This window comes from Rattus rattus, chromosome 5, assembly GCF_011064425.1.
Source record: "Rattus rattus isolate New Zealand chromosome 5, Rrattus_CSIRO_v1, whole genome shotgun sequence".
In the NCBI taxonomy this organism is placed as follows: Eukaryota; Metazoa; Chordata; class Mammalia; order Rodentia; family Muridae; genus Rattus; species Rattus rattus.
The window spans coordinates 115,380,253-115,402,307 of NC_046158.1; the positions used below are offsets into that span (position 1 = coordinate 115,380,253).

Sequence of the window (22,055 nt, forward strand, 5' to 3'; positions counted from 1 at the left end):
TCTTCCTAAGTGCAGCTTCCTGTGCAGCCCTTGTTTTCAGATACAATGAATGGGCGTGAGGTGCTGCAAAGGAAAGTTCAAATGAAATCAGTCCTGGAGAACCAGGCTGCAGGCATGCACAGCGAGGAGTTCTTCCCTCAAGTGCACGCTGCCCGTCGGTAGGGTCTTGAAGTAGACAGCACCTGTTCCATTTCTCCCTGCAAGCGCCCGGCTTTCGGCTCTCAGACACCTTGTGTTTGCACTAACTTTTTGTCTCTCTGTTTAACGATGACATCTTCCTTCATGACTGGAGTATGGAATTGTGTGTCCAGGGTGGAAGTAGAATTATTTCTCTGGTGACTTCAGTGACATGAAGCAAAAAGTCCAAACCGCTGGGCTCTGAGAGTCTTTCTCTGTGTGTCCTTCACGATATTATCAGGAATCTGAAAGTGACAAATGGTTTACAATATTTCTCTCCGGAAAATAAAAGGAGTATTTTTTTCCCAATTAGGAAAATGTATGGTCATATCCTGTTTTTGTTTTTTGAATGTCTTTTAGGTCTTTGATAAGTAACCTAATTCTTAAAAAATGTGGGTTTAGCTCCTGAAAAGGTGGCTCAGTGGGACAGAGCACACGTAGGACAGAGCACATGCCGCTCGTCTAGAGGAACCTGGTGCAGTTCTGAGTGGGTCACAACTGCCTGAAATTCTCCTTCCAAGAGACATGCAGTGCCCTTTCTGGCCTCTGCAAGAACTGAAAACGTGTAAGCCTGCCTAAACACACACACATGCACACATGCACACACACACACACACGCACGCACACATGTACACACGCACGCACACACACACACACACACACATGTACACACGCACGCACACGTGCACGCACATAATAGAAATGGAACAAAATCAAATCTTTCAGAAAGTCTAGTTCTTTAGTCTTTCTAAATTCACAGTGGTCACATTGGCTGACTGAGGCAGGGAGCCTTTCCATCATCGGTGCCTCCCACTCCCCAGTGAGTTGCTGACTAATGTTAGTACATATCTGTTCCTGGGGCTGTGCAGGAAGGGATAAAGAGAGGACACTCAGAAACCTCAGTCGCATTCGTATTCTGTATCCATTTCACAACTGCCCCTTTCTCCCTGTAGCCACATACTTTCCCCACTGAGTGCTTGTTTATCTCTGAACCCCCTACTGTGAGTGGAATAAGTGCGGACCCCTCTCAGTATGCAGGCAGCACTAAATGGCCGGTGTTTTATAGTAGGAAAACATTAATGCCAGGTCAGTTCTGTCAGGTGGGTCTTGCATCGTGGTCTGAGGGTCCCAGTAGAAGCTTTGGAGAAATACTACCTCAACCAGTACATGAAGAACAAGCGAAGCTTTATGAATCCTGCTTCTGTTCAGATTTGTGTGTGACTAAGTGCTGGGGACTTTGCAGAAGAAACTCCACGTTGTACAGGCGACACTTTATGCCAGGATTGTCGTTCTGGACTCACTGCTAATTTCAAGCACCGGAAATTGAAGTCTGAGTGTCAAAGGGTAGTGGATGCTTCTGTGGACCAGCTTTTATGGTGCCACCTTGTGGCTACTGAGCATGTGGGGGTTTGGTGTCCCCTAGGCACAGCCAGCAGGGAAGCTGCAAGTGCTGGATGAACTTTCACACCTTGAGGGGACTCCTGCTGATTCAGAGGGGCAGGGAGCCATGATTTCAGGTTCACCTCACCAAAGTCTGGAGGGTTTCGGAGCAGAAGCTCCAGGACCATTTGATGGAAGCACACGTAGTGCACACAGGGTAGGAGTCAGGGAGTGAGGGGAGGAAGTGGATGGTGAGCCTGTGTCGGGTCATCAAAGACACGTGGGGATATTGAAATTGTAGAGGTTATTGGAGCAGATAGTAGCACCATCTGTGGATTTTAAATACTTGGTCGTTTACCCTTAAATTCTAATCATGTGCGATTATAAGCACAAAGTTTTGTGATGTCAGAGTGCTTGTGGGGTGGTTTTCGTTGTTTTTGTTTCGAAGGGCCCATTTGCCATCTTGGAGGAGAACATAAGATTGATGGTCTAGGTGGCCGCAGCGAAGATGGCGACTGCTGGGTACTTGGAGCACTATCTGGACAGCACTGAGAACCTTCCCCGTGAACTTCAGAGGAACTTCCAGCTGACGAGAGAGCCGGACCAGAGAACAGAAGATAAGAAAGCAGAGACGGCCGTCCTGGCTGCAGAGTATCTTTCCACAGTGAAGACTCTTTCATCAGCCCAGCGTGTGGAGCGCCCCTAGAAGATCCAGGGCGCCTACAGCAAGTACAAGCGGTGCAGTGATGGCAAGGTGCTGCCGGCCATGCAGACCTACGGGGTGGCGGGTAAGCATATCCGAAGGCCTGATGCTGACCTGACATGCTTTGAGGCTGACCTGAAGTACAGGAGGGATGGAAGTGGCTTTGAAAGCACTGGACCACGGAGCTTGAATAAAGGTTGGAGTCAGAAAGAAAAAGGAAGCTCTTGGGCCCAAGGCAGGAGGACATCAGAAGAGGACACCCCAAAGGAAGAGAAGCATGAGAGTAGGTCTGCGTTTGTCGACAGTGTCCTATCCGTTCACCCCTTTGATGTCCCGGACATGCCTGTGGATCCAAATGAGCCTACATACTGCTTGTGCCACCAGGTGTCCTATGGGGAGACGGCTGGCTGCGGCAATTGGATTGTCCCATGGAGTGGTTTCACTTTGCCTTCGTGGATCTCACCACAAAGCCCAAAGGAAAGTGGTTTTGTCCACAATGTGTATAGGAAAAGAGGAAGAAGAAGTCAAGAAGAGGCTGCTGTGCCAGACTGAAGATTGAGCTAATATAATTCTTCACTCATGTTGCAATATTATCTTTCATTTTCACACACACACACACACACACACACACACACACACACACACACACGGTCTAGCTAGTGGAGAGGTCGCATAGTCTATTCAGCCTAGACTTGGGCTCTAACGCTGGGGGTGATTTGATTGGGGCTTGAACTTGGAGGTCTGTGGTACAACCAGTTGTATGAAATATGAGTTAGATGAAGTTCAGCCAGTTTCTTCATTCTGGAACGTTGAGAGCCTTGAAGGTGCTGATGGATTTAAAAGCGTGTGCAGGGGTGACATTACTCCAAGTGTAGTTCTAGAAACAATCCTTACAGTTGGGCTGTCTGCATCCGCAGGAATGGCGTCCATCGTGTATTGCCACGGTAAGCCGCATAACAAGCAAGCACAGAACTTCAGGAGAAGGCACCGATGTAAGCATCGGTGGTGTGTCGCCTTGAGAGCTGGCTCAGTGGTTAAGAGTGCATCATGCCCTGGCAGAGGACAGACGCTCAGTTTCCGGTCCTCACAGTAGGTAGCACACAACTGCCTCTGCCTCTAACTCCAGTGGATCTAAGGCCCGTGACACCCCCTCTACCTATAAGTAAACATAAAATTGAAAAAGTCTTTGCAAAGTTAAAACATTAACTTGGCATGATGGCCCATGCCTTTAGTACCAGCATTCGGGAGGCAGAGGCAGGAAGATCCCCAAGTTTGAGGCCATCCTGGTCTACAGAGCAAGTTCCAGGGCAGCCAGGGTAAACCCTATTTTGAAAAACCAAATTGGACTTACTCCATTTTGACTACAAGTGTTTTTACGTGCATTTACGTATGTTGTACGTATGTATATTCACCGTGTCCATGGGAATCAGAAGGAGGGGCTGGATCTCCTTGCACTGGAATTATGGATGGTTGTGAGTCTACATGTAGGTGCTAGCAACTGAGCCCTGGCATACAAAAAGAACAGTAAGTCCTTTTAACTGCTGAGCCATCTTTCCAGCCCTGAAGATACCTATTTTTTTTTAAATGTCCCCATCCTAAACGTTCAGAGGTTCACCTGCTCTTCATCTGGTCTTAGCTGACTTCAGCTGACAGCAGTGTCTCCTGTGGACTGGGCAAACAGTTCTGCCCTCAGCCGGATTGGCCTATGTGTCTATGTTGGTGAGTTAGGATGACTTTAGCCAGTAAGACCGAGGCGACATATTTCTGCAGTGTGTGTCCTTCACCTTCGGGCATGCTCGGTCTGCCATGTTTGCTTAGGTATGGCACAGGAGCAAGAGTGGATGGGGACAAGCCTGCTGTATGAGGACTTCCACAGCCTTTGCTACTTTACATCCTGTTCGCTAATGTCTTCTTGGCTAACGGCAGGTGTGGCCTGTGACAGCGGAGGATGGCACCTGAAGGTTACATGGCAGAAGGTGTGGTCACAGGAAAGGAGAAGAGTTGAGCGTGTTCTGCAGTCAGACCACCCTCGACCCAGCGTAAGAGTTGCTGGATGAGATCACAGTCAACTGAGTGAGGAATGAGGTCAGACTCTTTCTCTGCCACGACCATAGATTGTCCTTTTAATTCTGGTAGGCGGTCTCACAAATAGACATCTGGGCCATGTCAAGGAAGAGACAGACGGTGATCTGGATCTGTAAAGGGTCTTTGTTGTCTTTGTGTGGGATCAGTCTACTCAGGGCTGAAAGGAGTGTGGATCCCATGCAGTCATGGCATTACATCATGTCAGAAGGAAATGAGAAAACGGGCACAGAGAAGATCCTTGGCCTATGTAATGCCAAACAGGCGGCTAAAAGCAAAGCCGGGTCTCAACCCCAGATCCTCTCTCAAGCTGTTAAGGGCTCTAATGTCCTCAAAGAAGTTTTGTTGGAGGGTGGAAGGACTAAATGTGTTCATCGTCTGTACTGAAAGAACAAACCATATCTCCTCCTCAGGGTCTGTAATGTAAGAGGTTTTTAAATAGGAAGACCAGAGAGGAGCCGTGCTGTGTTTGTCTCTGGGAAGCTCAACTGTGGCTGCCCATCTTTGGGAATCTAGTTTTATTTTCTGTTTTCCTTTCCTTCCCCTTCCCTGCCCCTCCCTCTGCTTCATGAGTAGAAGTCAGCATAGGACTCCTGAGAAGAATCTGTGTTCTAGCTCCTCCTTTGTTGACTTGCATGTGAAGTTGTAAAGGTTCATCTAACCTTCTCGAACAGGACATCGGCAGATAACTTGGCTCTATGTTGAGAAGAGCAGTTTGAGCTGAATAAATAAAATTTGGGTAATGAAATTCTACCCATTTAAGCACTATCAAATAAACAGGTTTTCGTGGCAGGATAGACACACTTTTGAAGTATTAGATTTTTAAAAATGTATTTAAGAGAGCATAATGGGAAACCTTCAGCTCCTGGCTCTTATGTATTTTTGGCAGTAGGAATGGACACAGACCCTCTCTTAGGCTAGGCAAGCGCTCACCACTAAGCTGCAATCCCAATCATAGTTTTATTTTTAAGTTATTTCCTGTTTTTTAAGGACAGGGTCTTGCTTGCTGCATATCTGAGGCTGTCCATAAATTGTCCCACCAAGGCTGGATCAAAGCCGTGAGACACCGTGCCTGAAAGCCTTGTCTCTTTAGACCTCGGGTTTTGAGCTGAGCAGTAACGGAAGCCTGTGCTTGTGAAGAGGCAGTGAGTGTGAGAGCGCAGTGCCACCCCACACCCCTGCTTCGCAGGTAGAGCATACGGGACCACTTGCCGTTTCGCTGGCTGTACGTAGACGCATGCTTTAAACTGTTCGATTTTATTCTCAGAGTGTTTATGCTTCTTGCCGGTTACTTTCCTGCTGCATTCTTGGGCTGTTTAAGCACAGCCGTGTCCGTTAGACCTGTCTATTCCATGCCTCGTCCCTGCTCCTAGGCTGCATTGTCCTCTGGTACCTGGGTAGTATGCGGAGTAAGCCCTGGTGAAGGTTGTCGTGGAGGAAGAGCCAGGGTGTCTCTCTGTGTCTCTACCCCCAGTACCTGTAGGAATAACTGTGTCGATGTCATGGTTTCCATCCTCGCAACTCGGAAGCCTGTGCTGTTGTCACCAGGTGGCTCCAGTCCCTGAGCTCTGATAGCCCCACACCCTGTTGTCAAACCCACTCCTCTCTCCTGTTTCAGTTGCTGGCTACTGCACCCAGGGCAAATGAGAAACCCTCGAGCTTCACTGATAGCCTGGAAGGTGCCTTTTTATTATCACAGTGATTTTCCCTGTCCTGATTTGCTTCTTGAAGTCTACCTTGAGGACAACATCCAACTGTTTAGTTTATTTTGTTGCTCAAAATGATGGAAATGTCATCAAGTGATTGTGAATGGCAGTTTAAAGATACCGGGCTCTCCAGTTCTAGCAACACCACTCCTGGTTTGTGCAATCCAACATGTTTCATAACCTTGGTGGGACTTACTTTTGTCACCTAAGCAACGAATGTGTCTGTGCTGTCTCAATTTGGGTTTCCTGGGACATGGACCCTAAACTAGAGGTCATTGGACAGAGGTTACTCTGGAGTGCTCTAGATGCCCAGCCTGTGCAGGGAAGGACAGACTCAGGATGGAGCTAAGGGAGAAGCCGAGCTGAAACTCAAGCTTTGCAGAAGGGAGCGGGGAGACTTTGTTCACTGATATTAACTGGTAGTGGTACTGAACCATGGGGGCACAGCGGAAGCCTGTCTCTGGAGAGACTCTGACTCCTCTGTCAGCCTGACTCAAATGGCTTGGGAATAACTTTTTGGTGCTGAAGTAGACTCTATTCACTAGACCACAGTGACTATATCCCATCTTTATCCCCTAAGATTCTTAAGGTTAATTTAGCTTTGAATTTGCCACAGATCCTTCCAGTTCCCATCCTTACTTTGAATTCCTGTTATGTCACCTGGATGCTAAACTGTGTCTCCTTGCATGATTTCATCCACTCCTGAAGGGGCTGAGGTTTCTGTTTTATCACAGTCCTGAGGTCTTGCCAGGTTAAGTGACTTGCTCCAGATTACTCATTCAATAACTGATCGAGAAATCCTCCCATGGGGCCCACCGGCTTCACCGTGAGCCAGACTTTTAAACGAGATACTTGAACGACTTAAACGGCAGTCGGGGAAGCCTCCTGAAAATATCCCCAGCAAAGTGTAGGTGTTGTTTTAGTAGAAACATTTCCTCTGTTGCCATGAAAAGCTTCTCCCAAATGGCTCTGTGAGAGCAAAGCTGTGCAGGCTCGGCTGGTGTTTGTGAAGGGAGCCGTATGGCTCAGCCACAACACAAATGATTTGTTTTCCTGGCCGTGTTGGCAAAGCGATTTGATTTCAGGAGTCCTCAGGGAGCGAGAGAGATCTAAACACATAAGTTTCTTCATAATTAGATGCTTAAAGAAGAGCCAAGAGGAAGGGTCTGGAACCCAGGCACATTTTTCATTCCGTGAGGGATACTGGGCTGAGCGTGCGCACTTAGGGGTAGAACTCACTCATCGATAGCTCCTCCCTCTTTGAGTGTACAGCTCTCTGCTCTTCACCAGGAATGAATTTGAACGTCAGCTACAGCCCCTCCAGCAAAGGGAGGTATGAGTAGGTGTTGCTCATTGGTTTTGGAGAACAGAAAAAAAACAGCCCTGCTATTCGTTGTGTCTAGATAAAAGCGTCTTTTTCTGTTGGAGAAATGTGCTCTCAGGTTGGCTAAAGATGCTGATAAGAAGTCTTTGGAACTGCAAGGTCAAGGGTTAATACCTAATTGCTCATTCCAAGGAAGCCGATTTCTGTGATGACTGAGGGCTGGCTTTGGTTGTTCTCCGTAGCCAAGTGCGAAGCAACAGTTGCTTGAAGAAGATGGAAGGTGACAGTAAGAATGTTTGGGGTAAAAACACACCTTGATTTCATAGTAGGGTCTACAGCTCAGGTCCCCATCAGGTCTTGCCATGATGATTCCATTTTTCCATGCTCACTATCCACTTGGGCCACTTTACCTTAGGGCATTCAGTCACTAATTACTATTCTATGCCTTCCATTGTATCATTCCTAAGCAGAGCCTGGCATCTAGAACCGCATTTCCCATTTTGCTTTGATCCATCCCGTGCGTGTCCAGTGCCCCGTTGAAGAAAGTGGTGTCTGAAGACCATAGTGGGCTGAGTGTTAATCCGGAGGGGCTCATGAGCAGGAAGTGAAAGTGTGTGAGTTAATCATTGCTTTGGGAAAACGTAGCTTTATCGAATCTGTGAATGAGCTGCGTGGCTCTGGTGGCCTTGTGCAGATCACCGAGCACATCTAAGGTCAGCTGTGGGTCGATAGATGGCTCTGCTGATGCGGTTTAGGCACAGGATGTAGCGTGGCTGGGTATAGCTATGTGCTGGCTGTTCTGGGATGGGGTGACTTTATTCTATGCAGTTTCTGCTTTCCCAGTAGGCCAGCCTAGGCTTTCTTGTTGATTGCCTGGTCTAAGAAAAAGGTCAAGGTTGAGAATAAACATTGCCTAACTTTTGCTGGGATTCAAGTTAAAACTCTAGATTCTATAGGATCAAGAAAGACAATGCCAATGTTAAATCATAAAGTAGGAGAGAACTTTATTATTATTATTATTATTATTATTATTATTATTATTATTATTTGTTGTTGTTGTTATTTTCCTTTTTTGAGACAGGGTTTCTCTTTGTAGCTGCCCTAGAACTTACTCTGTATGTAGACCAGGCTGGGCTTGAACTCAGAGATTCTCCTGAGCCCCCCTCCCCTTTCCTCCCCAGTGCTGGGATTAAAGGCTTATACCACCACCACCCAGTTAGGAGAGAATGTTTTAAGCCAGTTGGCAGCAAAAGCCACTGACTCTGCTCATAGGATGATGTCTTTTGCCTTACTCTGCTAAATGATTTCATTTATATATACTTTGTAATGCCAGAATATGATTATAAAATGTTTACAGTTGTGATAGCCACCAGGAAGACTTTTTCTTGGTAGATTTTTTTTCTTGTGTCTTCAGTCATCCCTCATAGGTAATTTTTCAAGAAGTCATATAAAGGGTACCTGTGCCCATTATTCAGGAAGCCAACACCGGCAGTGGTATTAGCTATGTGCTTTGTATAGTTTTCAACAACCCCAAGAGGATGATGGTGATGCACTTTTAATGCCATTCTTAGATGACAGAGTTAAGACACAAAAGGTTGTGATATGCAAATATTCGAGAGGTTTGCTCTCAGGGAACAGGTTCTGCTTTCCGGACTCACTCTCTGCACGTGAATACAGGCCACACAAAGCATGCAGGAAATAAAGGGCTAATTTGACAGACTTGAAGTGGAGAACACAATGGCTTAGACTGCAGAAATTAACTTTGGACTCCTTGTACATAAATTGCGCCGACGATTTACAGGACTGTTTCTCCTAGGCACGTGTGACATTCTAAAGCAATCAGACCTTATTATCTGGTCTTTTAGGGATTACTGAGCTCTGGGCATCTTGAAGGTTACATTTGCAATCAGCATTAATTTTACTGTTAACCATTTCTGTTCATGTTAGCTTCAGGGTCCTTCGTCTTTTCTTTTTGTCAGGGGGGTGGGGAGGCTCTAGTTAAGTTCCAGGAAGCTGATAACTAATACTAAATGATCAAGTTTGCTTATCCAGTAGGATCAGCCCCACAGAGAGTGGAGGCGGCTTTGGTTGAACTCTCAGGTCCCTGGTTCATGTCACCTCACAATGTTGCCCTTCCATCCCTCATTATTTTAGTCAAAAGCCCATTAAATGTAGTGGAGTGAACTAGGCCCAAAACATTAAAATGAAGTGACTTTCTTCATGAGTTTTATGAGGTGTTTATGAGGTAATATAACCACCTCATTTAAGGTGGTTAGATTAGGATACATGCACAAATAAAGGCATTTTTTAAAGAAGTTAATAATAAGGAAAAATTATGCAAAGAAAACAGTAGAGGAAATACCAACTTGTGTTTGTGTTCATGCACATTTAAAAAATTCTTTACATAAAATGCCTTTAAATTTGTTGTGGTAAAATTCAAGACAACAGCAGTTCTTGAGACGCTGTGTGAATCAGATAGGATGTTAACGTATTGGAAGAAATACATGCCTGATTGTAAAGATGTATTTGACATCTGAATCTGTTAGCTTTCCTATGCTTTGACAAATTACCCGAAGGGTAATAAACCTGAGGACAAGAAGGCTTGTTTTAGCTCTGGGCTCAGAGTTAGTTAGCCCCTTGTTTTGGGGACTGTGGAGTGGCAGAATGTGGTTTGTGAAGAGGCTTCCATGTAATGGTGGCCAGGCAGCTGGTGGATGGAGGGAGAGAACAAAGAAATGGATGCCTAGTAAGGCGAGGGACAAATGTCTAAAGTGGCCCACCTCCTAAGAATAGCCTATGCAAGTCTGAACTCAACAGTGTGGATTGTCCGCTCGGGATCTTAATTGCACCAACAGTTGGAGGCTAGGCCTTAAACACAAGAGCCTTAGGGGGACATTTTGTATGGAATCCACAAAAAAATCTCAAATGAGTAGGGAATAGAGGGTCTCCTCTTTTCTGGCTCTCCTGGGCACTGAAAACACAGCCTTAAGCTTGCTGTGAAAGCCCTCACTCTGAGCTTCATTTCTAGCTCATAACAATTTTAAATTTTAGTAAGGGAAGGAATACAGTTATAATATGGAATTCAGGATAGTATCTTTGATTTCCTCCTTCCTGGAAAGAAGGTTATCATACTTCTTGTTTGTTGGGTTATTTTATTGAATGAAACAGAAAAGGTTTTTCTTTGCACATGCACTGGAGCCATGAAGGAGTCCCTTATCCTTGTGATCCAGTTCACAGGCCAGAGGGCTGTGTTAGAAGGTAATTCCTCCCTAGGTATATTTTATAAACACTAGTAATTTTTTGGTGAGCCTCATTCACATTGAACTTTTGTTCCATTCTGTGTCTTCCTCATAACTCTCTGGAGTAGCCCTCTATGTCCAGTGAGATAGATGAATCCCAAGTGACAAAGAAAGTGACAAAGCTGCTCTGCTTCAGTGCTTCAGTCACACCCTGTAGGGATCCTTAAATACTTTCCATGTGACAGCCATTTGGAGTACATTTTAATTCTGCTGTCACTGACCATGTCTCATTGCATATTGGCCGTAAATGAATGTATTTAGATAGGAAGCCTTGCATCATTACCTTAAAAACAAAGTGAAAGCAGGCGGAGTGCTTCAGTGTGAAGTACCTGCTGCTGTGTGTCAAGACCCAGAGTTGAAATGGAAGGAGTCGGGAGGGAGGGAGGGAGGGAGAGTGATAGAAGTGTTTTAGCAACTATTCAATGTCATCAGATCAGAGTTATTCGTCCATCTTTCTGTAGGGGGTCTGTAGGGGTTTCTGGGCTTTCCTCACTTATTCTGTAAACCACGTAGCATTGCTTTGCAGTTCATCAGTGGTAGTGACTCTCACACTTAGCAACTTGTCTAAAACATGAAATACATTGTCTTCAGAATTGCCTAAGGACCGTAAAGCTGAGGGGTGTTGAGGGAAATCAGGTCTGTGTTTTCAGTCAGGCCACTTAAAGATATTCCATGAAGTATAAGCATAAAGCTCCACTGATGCGTTAGCAAACACCTCAGGGTTTCTTGTGGAGAGGACTATGGGCGGGTTCTGTTTAAATTACATCTGAGAAGGTGCAGTTGCTCTTTAATGTCAAACCGGTCTACTTAAGCAGTGGCTTTGCACTGATCCCGCTCGATTGGCAGCCTCATAGCCAGTGGTGCATCAGAGCACGTGCAGACCCAGGCCAGAGACACTGGGAAGCTCCCCTTTGGTTCAGTGTTGACACTCTGTGTAGATGGAATCTGTGGTTAACACAGGATCATTGGAAAGTGACTACGCTGGAAAGGTAAACTGTGTCTTTTCATGTGCCAGTTGAGGATGAACTGTCTTATCATGTTTCCATGTGATGGGAAGGGGTTTTCTGTTAGTGTCCAGGTTTTAGTACAAACAATTTGTGGATATAATTAAAAGTTATCCATAGAAACAGTGAGTTAATCTACATTTGAAGGTTTTACTCATGCCTGGCCATATGATTTCCTGACAGAGAGGGGGAGGGAGGGAAGGGAGGGGAGGGAGGGAGGGAGGGAGGGAAGGAAGGAAGGGGAAAAAAGAAGGAAAAAGGAGAAGAGAAGAGAAGAGAAGAGAAGAGAAGAGAAGAGAAAGAGAGAAGAGAGAAGAGAAGAGATTGATTTTGCTGTGTTTAAGACGGGGTCTCATCCTATGTTGGCCTCAGATCCTGAGTCTGATATAGCAGGCAAGTGCCACCTCACTTGGGTATGCATCTATGGATGTTGAACCCAGGGATTTGTGAATGTTGGACAAGCCTTCTACTAACTGAACTATATCCCCAGCTCCTGACTATGTCTTCACACTCTGCAAATCCACCAGTTTCTATGATTCCTATGAATTCATATTCAGATGATTATGTAGGCAATCCTAGGATCGTAGAGTCCTCGGCTTGACAGATTTTTAAGAAGGTAAAGATGATGAACGTAACTGATTTAATTCTTGGTTATTGTGTGCCTGTTTTCAAGATAAGGTTATTGGTAGAGATTTAGTATTGATATTTTATATCATTGCTGTAAGCGGTTGGCACAGTATGTCTTCCATGGCAGGTAAAATGACGAGTGCTGTCTGCCTAGGGTGCTGATGAACATCTGGAAGCTTCCGATAGGTCTTTGGCTTGCCAAGTAACTCAGGGTTAGGAAGAGAGGTGGTCATATTCCAGGTATATATGGGGGCTGTGCATGCATTCTAAGGCTCTCACAAGCTCCGTGTCATGAGCGGCTGCTGCTGCACTGTAGCCTGGAAGTATGGTGTGATGGTTATAGCACCGGAGACTCCACACCACTTTGTTGGCAGATTTCATCTGTTGCCTTCTGAGCGTGGGTAAAGAATTGCAACCATGTCAGTTCTCTGAACAATGCTGTTGTGGATTATGTAGAGGTGGCTTATAGCATCTGCTACGCCAGGGCTAGGTTTTGGTTCCGAGCTAGTTGGCAATGTGTCCTGCTTTGGACATGGGGTGGGAGCTGTTCTAAGTAGTGAGATCATCAAGGGCACAGACATAATCTGTTTATTCTTCAGTGTATACTAGTGCCCAGCAGTGCCAGAACATAGCGCACACAAAGATTCACATTGAATAAATTATACTGCTCATGCTTGGAAGAATTTAATTTCTGTTTGAAGAAGAAAAAACAATATGAAGTGTGTGTGTGTGTTATAGATTACTGTAAAAAAATAGAATCTAGGAACAAGGGAGTAGTTCAGCTGTGAAGAGGATCTACTGCTCTTAGAGAGGACCCAAGTTCAGTTTCCAGTGTCAGGGTGTTCCAGGAAGACGAGACTACAGCTCTAAGGGGAATCGGATACTTTTCGGCCTCCTCCGGTACCTGTACTCACATGTACATACCAACAAAGAGACACACATGTATATACATAATTTGAAAAATAATACCAATAAATAGAAACTGTTTCAGCTTTGAGAAGAAAGAATGTAGAGAGTTATCTTCATGGAGTTAGTGACGAATTTCTTTTAACATTTATTTTTATTTATCTGTGTATGCATATATGTGCATACCTGCCACTGTTGGGTAGGTGGACAGCTTGCAGAAGGCGGTTCCTGCTTTCCATTGTATAGGTGCCAGGAATTAAGCTCATGTCATCTGAGAGGTGCGTGCAGGCTTGGTGACAAACACTCCTTACCACTGGGCCATCTTGCCACTCCAGGATGATTTCTTATAGTGTTTTGCTAATTGAAAAAAAATTAATCTGTTTTCAAGACCATGATGGAGACAACCTCTGTTTTTACTCTTTTATCTGTGTGGGAGAAGAAGCCTACAAGAGGTGGGTGGATAGACGAAAGCTGTGTGAGTGACATAGTTCGTTTCCACTCTTTAGCTATTGATGACTAGGAGAGCAGTTTCTTCTCATGGGAAATCACTAGTATGGCAACTTGGAATAGCATAAAAAGGAACTTCCCTAGTGGTCAGTCTGCGGATGGTTTGCTGGAGAGAGAGGCCTCTGAGCTGAGTGCCAGCAGCAGCCCAGGGATTAGAGCAGCAAGCGAGTCCAGCAGTGGACTCAGGGTTGGAGAGGCAGCTGTCATCATTGCCTGCCCTGTCGCACAGCGTGCCAGCCCATGACAGTATGGGTATCTTAACTTATAAGATTTTCCCTGAGTTATGTCCTATTAGTTGGGCATAATAGTCAGCATTTGGGAGGCAGAGGCAGGAAAATCTTAAAACATTCCATGGAAGCTTGGTCTGTCAAGTGCCTTTTAAAATGCTTATTTTTATTTGAACTATCTTAAACTTTTAGGTAAATTTCCATCAGCAATTTACAAGTAAGGAAACTTAACTTGGTAAGTTTGACAATTAATTCAAAGTCATATAAACAGCTAGGACATCAGCAGCAAGAGTTTGAAGCTGGGCCTATTTCATTTGATTTCTTTCTGGATTTTCTTATAATTATATTCTATGTTTAGCAGTTATCTTGAGTGGTCCATGCTTTTGATCCTGATTTGTATAGTTTTGCAGGGAAGACATGTTGAGGGGTAGGCTCTGTCTAGTATGCTTGGACTTGCCAGAGGTGTCGTTTTGGAAAGATTCACTGTTGGGTATCTGATATTCACATTGCAGTCTTTGGACCATTATCCGTGTCTTCTAAGTGATTACTTAGATACAAACGCAGAACCTTATGTTCCACCAGAAGACCCAGTCATGGTCCACAAGCTTTACAGTGTCCTCTGGTGATTATGTAGAGCTTCCAATAGAGATGCTCTTGCTTAAACTGCTCTGATTGCAAGGTGCCACCATGAACTCCTGGATAGCTGTGCTGATTCATGGGCATAGAGAGCGCTCTCTGTATATTAAGTTTGCTGTGTCGTTTTCATAGCGTTTCTTAGTGTTCAAGTAACCTCTGAAGTGCAGTGAAATGTTCAGGTGGGAGCTGGACTGCTGGTGTAGAGGTTAAGAGTGCTTGCTGTTCTTGCACAGGACCTGAGCTCAGTCCTCAGCACTCCTGCCAACTGCCTGGAACTCTAGTTCCAGGGGAATTCAGCACTCCTTTCTGACCTCCAAGGGCATCTATTCACATAGATATACACAAAAATAAAGATGAAATTAATCCATTAAAATTGCTAGGTAGCCTTTAATCCCAGCATTGGAGAGGCAGAGGCAGGCAGGGCTCCAGGTTTGAAGCCAGCGTGGTCTATGCAGGGAGTTCCAGGACAGCCAGAGCTACACAGAGAAACTCTGTTTCAAAAACAACAGACAAACCAACAAAAGTAACAAAACCAAAACCCTAGGTAGGGGAGAATTTAGGAAGAGTCTTTATTGTCTTGTCATTTCTGTTTTTAAATGTAATGATTTTTCTCCTTTTAATGTCGATTATTAGTAAGATAAACTTCAGTAGTGATATTATTGTTACAATTTAGTAGCATTGCTACCCAGTGACGCAATGAGCACCAGGAATCAGTGACATTGATGATGCTATCATCTCACATGATTCTGGTATGTTCGATTATTCTTTGTTATGCTTGTTTTTTTCCTCTGTGAAATAGTTTTGTTTCATGGCCAGTAGGTAGATGGCCCAGGTAGACCAGTTGGTTGTGCGTTTTAGCCTGCCTTCACTGTGCTGTACACTAATGGTCACTGATTATTTGTCCTTCCTTTCCTGTCCCGCCCCCAATTGACTGAGTATACTGGATATCATTTTTAGAACAGATCTCTGTGAAGTTAAGGGGATCAAAGACACCACTAAATAACTGTTTTTGCTTTACCTTATAGACAGCTGAGAGCTAGTGAAAGGAATGGTGGGATTATTATTATTTTTAATGTTTTGGCATTTGAGATAAGTGGAAGAAGAAGGAGAGGAGGCAGAGATATGATCGTGTCTGCATCTTTAAAGTTTTATTTATTATATATAAATATTTGTTAGTTTACAATAAACAAACGTCCTTGTGCTTTCCTAAGTTTCTCAGTAATGATGATAATGAACACCAAGTTAGATGTATTAGGACTAAACATGCTATGTGCGTGTATCCAGGAGAACGGGGAAGAATGGGGTTCCCTCTAGCAGTGCCGCTCACCTGTGCACACAGGCTCTGCATTGTTGACAGTAACACTAGTGTATCTTGGTGAAGTGTAGTATCAAGGAAGTCAAGCCCTCTGAATCAATTCATTGTTTAAAAAGCCTGAAAGACAGAGTGTCCCTAGGGGAAGAAGTGGACGTACTCTTACTTTACACAGCTCGAAAAGCAGTGGTTGTTTCCAGTATTTGTCTGACACGCAGGCCTCTGTACTGGTGTACTGCCAGGGACCAGCCTGATTTGAACTATTTGCCAATTTCTGTGATGGGATTATCCCCACCACAGCCAATTTTTGTTACTAGTTACTCAACCTGGAGGTCAGAGGGTTGTGGAAAATTCTCATTTGTAGGCTATGCAGGCTGTGTAGCAGCAGTAACCAGAAGTAAGTGGGTACTGTCCCAGGGCATGCTGGTATCCAGCCCAGCGGGGAGGGGAACGAAAGAAGGAGGGTGAGATGGTGGGAGTGGGAGGAGAGGAGGGAGGGGGTCTGCTCTAGGAATATAAAGTGAATAAATAAGTAAAATAATGAAAAGAAAAAAGAAAACTCACAAAATCCTATCCTCTATTAAAGGCATATTTTATACAGTATAAAGATATTTATTTTATTCCAAGGTTCTAGTGCCTAATCAGAAATAAATGGACAACATCTTGATAACTGAAAAAAAATTGAGGTACACTTAACAAAGACGAGAAGGTGGGAGTGGGAGTGGCCACAGGACTGCTTCCAGCATCCCAGAGGCAGAGGCCAAGAGGTGTTGAAGGTCATCCTTCGCTGCTTTGTGAGTTTGAGACTAGCCTGTGTAGGAAACGAGAATGAACATGAGGAAAGCAGGAGATTTTGTGTGTGTGTGTGTGTGTGTGTGTGTGTGTGTGTGTGTGTGTGTGTGTGTGAAGATCTGTTTTGTGGAGGTGTCTTGTTTTTTTTTGTTTTTTTTTTTGTTTTTTCTGAAACTGAAAAAAAATGAAGGTAAGTGGGGCAAAATTCTTAACCAAATGAAAGCAATGTTTTAAGTCCTGGTATCAAACTTCTGAGGGATGTCTGCCAAATTAGGTGAAGTGCAGAGAAATCAGAGTCACCTTTAATCCCGGCACCAAGGAGACCAGGGAGGTGCATTTCTGTGAGTTCAAGGACTTCACAGGATACAGAGGGAGTTCCAGGACACCCAGTGCTAAATAGTTTGACACTGTCTGGGTAAAAGATGACCACTCTCTGAGAGTGCCAACAGCAGGGGGTCTGCAATGCAAGGGGCAAGGCAGAGAGTCTGTGTGTGTAACGGGTCAGTAGCCTCTCTTCTGTTTCTGCTTTTCCTGTGATTTGCTTGTTGTGTTTGTTAGTTTTCAGGTCTCTCTTTGTTGTAGCAAGTCGTTGTTAATGGGAATAGCAATATGAAATCCATCGTTTGTAGAATTTATTAGCTTTAGAGCCTATTTATTGAAGCCAAGATATGAGATTAAGATAGCACTCCCACGCTTCTCTCTTCTCCAATCTCTCGTTCTTGTTCCTCATTTTTCATATTGGCAAGATGGGCGATACTTTTATTATGCTCACAATACTCTAGGTTACAGGCTTTCAGTTCATATTTAAATACATTATGTTGCAAACACCGGAGCAAAAAAGAAGTTCAAACCAGGAGCGCAATAAAGTGCAGCAACAGAGTGCAGAGCTGCACGGCTGCAGGAAACCACGACAAAGGGCTAACTCACTCAGATGGGAACCCATGAGCCAGCCGTCTAAGCAGAGAGAAGGGCCGACGCCATCCAGCAGGGCGGTAGGCGAGATGGAGGAAATTCATGTTGCCTTCTGTGGCCCGAACATTCGGCATTAACACAAGTTACATTCACAAGGAGCTTTTAACACTGTCCTGGCCTATATCCAGTGTCATGGCACTCAGCTACGTCTCGACAGTAGAGAGTGTCTCTGTGTGTGACCTCCTCTTTTGCAGCTGGGCGCCCGCAGTAAGCAGGCTGAGCGCACATGTCAGCAGCTGCAGCGCATGCCTGGCGTACGTCTCCAGCTTCTGGCTCCGTGTTTTTCTCGTGATTCTCATGTGCCCTCCTGATGAAAGTCGTTCCAGTTCTACTTTCCAGATCATCCTGTATCTCCCCTAACCATTTCTTTGTAAATTTATATTTAAATTATATGTAATTTAATTTCAAAAGCATTACTATCAAAAAAACCCTTGCAGATAAATGAAAACATACATCAGTATTAACTAGACCAGAAGTCCATGACACTCAGTGAACTTCTGTACATGTGGAATAGGCATTCAGAAGCGCCGAGCGCCTCACATTAAATTTTATACTTTTAATATCGAATACATTTTATGCATTTATTTATCATTAAAACTAAAACTACAAGGCAGACTTAGTACTAGAAAAACAATTATCTTTTGCTCCTTGTTCCCAACTTTGCATCTCCTATGCTCAGTTCTTTCTCTTCCCCAATATTCAGCATTTTTTGCTCTTTCCTTCCTTATTTTAAAAATCAAACATTATTTTCAGTATCTGATAGTATTTCAAATAGATATCTTGTTTATGATTTTATTTATTCACTAGAAACTAGACTTGTGAATTAAAGATATAATATTTGGTTCAAAAAAGAAACCCCAAGAAGACAGGCTTTAAATTAATTTTGAAATAAAATGTATTATTTAAAAATTGCAAATAAAAAATAGTTCACACTATAATTACAAAAGTCTACCCACATCAGTGAACTTCTGTACCATTTGGATAGCCATTCTAAATGTGTGGTGCTTCACACTGGATTTCTCAGTTTTGATCATGGATTACTGTGTAAAAGAAATTTTTGATAGTTACGTTTATTACATGTGTTCCTATTAGAAAATCAGAAGAATAAAAGTGGGTTAAGAAGTTTTCAATTTTACTTATTTTTATATTTATTTATTTAATTTGATATGTGAATGTTTTGCCTGTGTCTATGTATGCTTGTCCTGTGTTTGCTTAGTGCTGTAGGAGGTCAGAAGAGGACCCTGGATCCCCTGGAACTGGAGTTACAGGTGGTTGTGAACCACCATGTGGGCATTAGTAACTCACTGGGCCTGGGTCCTCTACAAAAGCAACATGTTCTCTTAACTGCTGAGCCATTTCTCCAGCCTCTGTATTTTTTAATTTTTTTAATGGAAAAAAGGATGGTACTAGGGCTTGAACCCAGGAACTTGTGTCTGCTAAGCATATTCTGAACTGTGGAACTCCACCCAGAGTCCCCAGGAGGCTCTGTTTTTAAGGAAGGTCATTGAGGGAGAATCTTCTGGGTGGAGCAGCGTGTTCTGCAGTGCGTGACTGCATTGCCACCTATGTTCTGGAAGGTCTACCCACATTCCCGTCTTCTTTCAATAAGAACAGTAGCTGTGTACGGGTTGCTGGGGGTTGAGTGAGGACTGTAGGACTCCATTCGGTGAATTGAGACACATGAAGTGCTTGCGTGAGAATCAGGTTCGCCTCTAGGATGTGCACCACTGTGTGAGTGGTCGCACACACAGATGCAAGTTGTATTGTGTTTGGATGGTGGTTTTACAGATTGCTTCTGACTTGGTTTCAGTATTTGTGGTACGCTCTCCAGAGGGTACATTAGCTCAGCGTCAATCTCTAACATTTAGCCTTCAGTGTTTGCAGATGACAGAGTTATCATTACTCAGCCTCATGCCCACTGCGGCAGCTGCAAAGTATCAAGAGTAGCTATACCAATCCCTGTGGATGGACACCACGTTATCTTTTAGATTTGCATTATAAAGTAGTTAGTGGCCACAGTGGTTACTAACTTGTATCAGTTTGACAGGATCTAGAGTCATCTAGGAGACAAACCTCTGGCTATGCCTGTGAGGGACTGTCTTGATTACGTTGAGTGAGATGGAAAAGCCACCCTTAAGAGGGTGGCATCATGCCCTGAGCTTGGGTCTCGAAGGCCTGAGAAGGAGGAAGCTAACTGAGCATCACCATTCATCGCTCTGTTCTTCTTCATGGTGGACTCAGTGTGACCAGCTACCTCAGACTCCTGGTGCCATGACCTCCCTGCCTTGATTGACCATTCCCTGTGAGCAAAAAGATCTACGCTGCTTTTGTCAGGTAATCTGAGAGATTACCAAGGTAATAGTCACTGAGCATCTGTAAGGTGTGCTTTCTTTTCATTTGCCAGCGTTTGGGGGGAAAGCCGAAAAATACTTAGGCTCTGACGTATGTAGAAATTGATATACTGTGCTATCAGAGGTATTTTTGCAAGTTGGGACACATGAGGGACCCAACTCTGTGGCTTTTTAAAGATATTATCTCAGTGTCAGCTTGGTGAACTAAAAGTTAGCAAATGGAATGTAGAATTCTAAGCATTTCACAAATCGGTATTGTAAATACACTTTTCCCTGGATGTTCTCAAATAAAGAGACCCGTGATTGAATAAGTCTGGGGAACAAAGCATGAAACATCCCATCTAATCGATTCATTGGCAATATGCAGTTGTCACACACTAGAAATCTCACAATGTAGAAACCCATTTGTGTTCATATAGACTGGTTGTTGTAGAATTTGACCTGAAATATCGTTATGCACCCTGTATTATTTGGTACAGTTGGGAAATGCTGACATCTTTATTGTAAAGTTAGCACTTGCAGATGGGAACATATGAGGACTTGTATATGTATATGCATTAGCATGTTAATTTGACATGCAATTGTATTCCTAATGAAATTTAGTTATAGGACAAAATCTTCAACAATTTACTGTTCCCAAAGGGACGTTAATTCTAGAGCTCCTTTTAGACACCAGTTCACATTTACTTCTCTTTATTCCTGCACTACCAGAACCCTATGAGTTTAGAAGGTTCCTGTGCCTTTTCACACCCTCAAGGTACTGTAGAGGAGGAAATGGGTGAGAAGATTGACAGGCAGATCAGAGAGAGCTTCTGCACAAGTTTTCCCAATACGCCATTTCCTACATAGCAGACTTTTTCCCTTTAGCGACTAGATCTTAAGGGTTTTGTTTGTTTGTTTGTTTTTGTTGCTGTTGTTTCGGTTTTGTTTTGTTTTGTTTTAAGGAATGCAGGTGCAGTTCCTCTTGTAATGGACACTAGTTTCTATCTAAGAAGCACTTCTGGTCCCGTTCCTGGCTGTTCACTCCCTCCCAGGCAGCGTTCCTCGGCAGTCAGCCTGTAGAAAGCATTTACTCTATCTGCCGTTCTGCTTAGAATACTTGAAAGAGTCCCTCTTAGCCGCTGTCTGTCTATTTTGTTCTGGCCAAGGGCAGTGTTTGCCCAGCCTCTCACTCTGACTGAGGGGTGGGACTTTTTGGTTCTCTGTTGCCATTGCTGCCTGTGTGAGCTTGCTCATCCAGGACTCCTGCTCCTTCCTCCTGTCCTGGAAGGAGAGAGCTTGTCCAGAACTGACTGCCCTGGGTACTGTACTGCCTTGGACATGCTTACAGAAGATCACTGGTGACTGAGTAAAGCTCCCTCCTCTTTAGGTAAGAAAGGGCACTGGAAAGTGGTGTTGTGGGTATGGGAAGGTCGGATGGGAGCAGCTCCAGTAAGTTATTCTGTGCTCTTCTCAAGAGTCGGGGTAAGTAGCTGCAGTTTCTTAAAACTGCGTGAACCACCCAAGCTTCAGAAAGTATGTGAGCGTGGATTATTTTTCTTTCATTTTTAATAATACGTCACATTTGAACAAAGTCTATTAGACATTATCATGCTGTAGTGTTCCTAGCAATAATCTTTCACAGACTTAGTTTATTATTTCTTATTGTAAAATGTTCCCAACTTTAACCGTAACTCCTATAGCTTTTGCATAAGGCACATGTGGATACCCTTTGGCTTGACCGACGGGAACCTTCTATTTGTTATTGAACACTATGTGTGCAGCCCTGGGGGCATAGGAGGAATGGTCGTACTTTGCACGGAATTTTGTTGTGAATAGAAAACCACTCTGAGAAATAAGGTCTATTTTTAACAATTGAGGACTCTCTCCATAATGCTTCCCTCGACTATGTCAGTGTAATACAAGAAAGCACAGGTGACAGGAAGTAATCTCACCATACAGGAATGGCCACAAAAAGCAGGTTTATTTTTGTCTCTTGTTCATAATTAATGAAGGAATGGTGCAGGAAATTATTTATTTTATTTCAATTGCCCACCATATTGATTCAATT

The 22,055-nt window shown here is 44.0% G+C and overlaps 1 pseudogene; it reads left to right on the plus strand.

Annotated features, from left to right (window-relative positions):
* Nucleotides 1-1,719: 1,719 nt before the first annotated feature.
* LOC116902014 lies at nt 1,720-3,257 on the plus strand (annotated as a pseudogene).
* Nucleotides 3,258-22,055: the final 18,798 nt, after the last annotated feature.